We start from the raw sequence: 5,390 nt of genomic DNA on the forward strand, positions 1-5,390 counted from the left end.
AGCACTTGCCATCCAGGGCTTCGGGTTCGCCAACAAACTCAGCGCCTCGGTCCATGGCGTTGCCGTCGTGGGGACGTCGGGGGCGGCGGCGACGTGCTGCAGCCCCAGCCTTTAGTGGGGACCAAAGTGCGACCGACCACATCACGGCGTCGGCAGCATTGGGGATGCCGATGGGCATCCAATGCCACACACAGATTTGGGAGGTTCTGGCCGGGCCGAGTTCCAAACTTCCATCATCGGAGCCGAGGGCTTGGTACTTCAAATTCCGAATCAGGCAATCCTTCGACCCCAATCAGCTTCTGCCTGTGGTCCAAATCCGAGATATCTTGGCGGCAGCTATGCTGGTTAAGCTTAGCCGGACAGCGGCAATCGACGATCTGCAAAACCTAGATGCCTTCCGAGGATTTGCAGCAGCCGTCAATGCACTCGTGGAGGCATCGCATGCTGGTAGCAGCAGCGAATGCGGGTATGTTGTTTTACTCCCTTTGTATGCTTTTGTCATAAAAATCAATTTGCTAATTCTCATTCGATTGAAAATTAGACCCATTCACCGTCAACTCTCAAATAGTGGACACTAGTAATATGTAGAACTAGAAATTACACAAGATTTCTGTACTCCTAGTACTATTACTTCGACGCTACATGTTGTTTACACGAGGAAATTGCACAAACTACCCCTTATTGCTGCCTTCGTTGCGTAAAACACTTTTTTAAACTGTAATTTTTTTCCGCACAAACCACCAACTATCGTGTTCTGTTGCAGGGAGGTTCAAATTTAGGATTGAGCTGTTTAAGAGCAAATCAGATGATCGGGGACCACCAACTACTATAGTTTTAATTGCAAATAGAATCGATTTTGCAAAATTATGAAACGCACATAACGTTTGAATTACTACAATTTTTTTGAAGGTTTGATATTTTCATCATTTTTGTGTGAATCTTACACCAAGTAACACAACTTTCAGACGGAATACAAAATATTTTGAAACTTCCTAGATTTGATAGCTCAAATATTTTTAATTACTAGTTTTTCAGTATTTTAAAAAGTCGAAACACTATATTTTGGCTGAATGTTAGAAAATATATTTCATGATTATCCCATATTAGTTAAGAAGTACATAAACTAGTAGTAGTAATAAAGAACAGAGGGAGTTTATGGAGATACATCCATTAAGGGCATGTTAGTGTGTGTTGGTGTATTACTTATGCCTTCTTTGGTTAATACACTTCTCAAGTGATCCCATAAACCCTCTATTCTTGCCTAGAATACAAAAACTCCCCATCAAAGTATTAGTGCATTTTTTGGATGAGTATTCGAGATGATTGGGTGAACACCAAGGATTTGCATAGGAAATTGGTACAATTGAATCCTTGGCTGTTTGATTTGTAGGATTGTTTCCGATAGGAATTTTTCCTAAGGATTTCTTTGCACAGATTCCATAGAAAATTAAACATCTACTCATGCCTCTTTTTAAGAATGCTTTACTTTTCCTATGGTGGAATCAAACAAAGTTTGGATTCTATGAATTCCTATAGGATTGGAGTGGACATGATAGTGCAATCCTACATTTCCCTATTCCTACATCTTTCGGTAGGCATTTGCCTAGAATAAATAACCATGTGTATTACGGAGTAGCAATAAAATATAGGTTTATTTCTCTAAAGCATCTTGCACTGTACTAGTACATGGCTTAAGAGACAATATTTTTACCATTATTTTTTAGAGAAGACAATATTATTACCATAGTTACTAAGTACATTTTATTGGATGATGAAGTGATAGCCCTCATCAATGCATTGTGAATTATTAGGGCATGGGTCGCACGTGATTTACGAGTACACCGCACGATCGAGAGCCGCCGTCCCTCTTTGCTTTCTACCGATGCGGCGGAGCTCCTCCCCACACCCACGAATAACTGAAAGCCACAACTGCTGGGGAAAAGTCTTGCGCCGAGAAAATCTACAACCGTGGTTGAGTACATGTGTTTCTTAAGATACGAGTGCTCCAATGCATTTTTTCTTTCCTTTTACTAATTTACCTTGAAAATCCCGCACGTCCACTTATTTGTGGACGGAGGGAGTATCACGCCAAGAGGAAGTAGGACAATAGTGGGCGCTTATAGCCCGCCTACGTGGTACTTTTGCCAGCTGTTGGCTCTTCTATTGTTCTTGCTCTAAAGAAACCCCGATTGTGAAAGGCCAAGGCGTACTTCTTTTGGTCACGCAAAATTCAAAATACTGCCATGGACATTGAATTGACATGACAACACATAGCTTGGGATGTCCAAATTTGCACGTTAGACCAGTGACTTGTTCTTCACCTTTTCAGAGGGAACAGTGACTTTTTATTATGGGTCTATACACTTTCCAAGAAACAGGAGGAGATGCTGTAGAGTGTAGAGGAGCGAAGTCAAGCGCCCCGCCCCACCTGCCCTATTTCGGTTCACCTCCATCGTCTACCTCCGCCCCGCCCGCACCAATCGACCACCTTCCATAGCACGCGCCGGTCTGCCGCCATGCAGCTTTAGAATCAATTCCACCGCCCAGTTTGAGAGCCTCCGTTCTTCATCTTCCCCGCCACCTGCCGCCATCGAACCCAAATTAAACTCCAATCAGTTGAACCCAAACCTCATAGACCCACCCCCTGCCCTGCGATGGCGGCATCGAACAAGGAAAATGATGACTCTGAACTGTTTCAGAAGGTCTTTTCCGAAGGTCCCCTTGAAGAACTCGTAACAAGATGCGACGTCATCACCGCCGCGAGCCTCGTCGGTTCGTCCAAACTATTTTTCGACTCTGCAAATGATAGTGCAACTCTATCTTTCTCTCCCGTTTGGCCTGCCATGTGTTCTTCATTCTCACCCGACGAAGGTAGCACGGGATTGCAAGCTGACGCCCTTTGGACAGGTTCTCCTCCGGCGCTGTGATGCCAGACGGTACGGGTAAGCAGTGGGTAGGTGCCAATGGAGATTGGGTTGCCATGGTTGACACTGGCTTTCCTGCTTGCAAATGGAAACTTGTCAACGTCTACACTCGCCGTGAAATTCCTCTCCCTGTGCCGTTTGAAACCACCCACATTCCAAATATATACCACCACAACCTTCGTGCTATTATATTTCACAAGATATATATTTGCCAAGTTCCCACAGCAGCTGGGGGGTACAAAAATTTCTCTCTTGTTGCTGTTTTTGACATCAGAGTTGCCCTCCTTTGCGGCGAAGATTCTGGATGGACATTTCTTACAGAGCCCAAGTCCCACATCTTTTACAATTACAGCGATGCAATTCTCCACAGTGGGCTTGTGTTTGCCACAGCTCATACGGCCACTGTTCACGCATGGAATCCTCAGCAAGCTGGTAATTTTCCTCCGGACGTAGTGTATGATGAGCTTCATTATTGATGGCTGTAAAGATAATTTTAATGCACAAACTTATTAATTTTCGAACCTGACTGATCTGACTTGGAGGCTTGGGGCATATTTGCTTCGGATGAAATTTCATTGGTATTTAGACTTTTTATTCGAGATGATTACCATAGAAAAATTTGAGGATTGTATAATTAGGAGTTTTATTCCCAGATTGAATTATGTTGGATTTTGACCTCTACTTGAACTTCTTGAAATGAATCCTTTGGTTTCCCATGTGATGTACTCAAATACACCAATATGCTGTATTATTGAATGGAAATGCCATTATATCATCCCATCTGAATCCTAATGCGTTTTCCCAATTCTTACGTTTTGATTTGTGCAAACCAAACATACCCTTCTTAACGGTAATTTCGTTTTCAAGCAGGTCCTCCGCTGATCGTAGAGCCACCGCCCATTGTGTTTGAATGGCGGTGTGCACTTGATGATGCTCTTGGCCATGATCACGAGGTCGATTATGGCATGTGGTGGTTAGCAAGATCTATAGATGGTTCTAGACTTCTTCTGATCCATACACTGGGCATTGTTGATGAAAGGGAATATTCCTGTAAAGTTTGCCATACTGCTTCTGATCGTCGTGTTCATCATGGTCGCACTGTTGGCAACTATGCTTCTGGGTTTGGTTGCCTGGTGTTCACGAAGGACACTAGTAAGTTAAATGAAGGTATTCCATGGGAAAAGATTGATGACCTTGGAGAATATTCTCTTTTCCTTGGAGTGAACTATCCGATTATGCTGCCATTAGGCGGTGCAGATGTTGTCCCAGGATGTCTGACGAGAAGAAATTGTGTGTACACCTTGCCGAATGAAGCATGGCTTCGCAATTCGCAGCTGCCTGAAATATGCCGATTCAGTCTGAATCGTGAAGATTGCGCCGTTGGTTTCCAAACCAACGCCTTGGAGAAAACATGCAAAACAAAAAAAGATAGGTACCTGGTAAAGACACCGCTTTGGTTCATCCCAAACTTCGCCAACGCCCCGGATTGGAACAAGTGTGATGTTTAATTCTGAAACAGGGCCTGCAGCCATTGTAGCTGCGATAGTATGTAATTTCATAGCTAATGAACGAGGCAATTGTGGTCTACTAATTACAACTGTTTTGTAAAGAGGTGGTCTATAAGTATACCCCTCTCTTCATTGATGCATTTGTGGTCTACATGATGGTACTCTTAAATATATTGGTGTGGCTCCTCAACACATAATGTGGGGGTATTATTGTGTTAAAGTTGAAGGCTTGATCAACTATAGGTTCACTTCTCTAGTTACATTACTAGGTACTCCGGTTGGCTATGTTGTGATGAACACATTGTGTTCTGTTGTTCGGTGAAGACAAAAGTAGAACTATGGTATGCTTATGTTTAAGAGCAAGCGAGGGTTTAGCTTGAGATGTTAAAATTCAGATTTGAACTATTTTTTGATATGGAAATTTGAAATATATATGGTACTGTATATGATTATGTATAACAACAAGCGACGAAAGGGCTGATGCTCCTATTCCTTGTCGGCGGGAGGACTATGTGTGCAGCGACTTGAGCCAAATTAGAAGGCCATAGCTATGTTGATTGGTCCTTGAAGTTGGAGGGGCTAGGATTTCGGATGAGCGGAGTGGGGGAAGTTGTTGCTCATGGAACAAAAGTCCTTAAAATAGTAATGTTAGTATATAGGAGTACAAGGTATATACTTGTACTATTTTAGTACTATAATAAGTATATCGGGTTCATCAAAAAGAATTATCTCGGGTTCACAACCACGTGGGGTCAAGGTGAGGGAAAGTTGGTCAATACCTCTTACCGCTATATCCCCGCCCCAAGTTCTAATGCGCAAGTGCTGTTATTTTTTTAAAGGGAAATAGTGGTTCCTCTCCCCCGGAAACATGCCCCGCATCTCCACCTCCTAGTATCGTAGTACTACTACTGCATCTTCTCCAAAAAAAAACCCTCTTCGTCTCTTTCTCCCGTTCACC

This window comes from Lolium perenne, chromosome 7 (genome assembly GCF_019359855.2).
Source record: "Lolium perenne isolate Kyuss_39 chromosome 7, Kyuss_2.0, whole genome shotgun sequence".
NCBI lineage: Eukaryota > Viridiplantae > Streptophyta > Magnoliopsida > Poales > Poaceae > Lolium > Lolium perenne.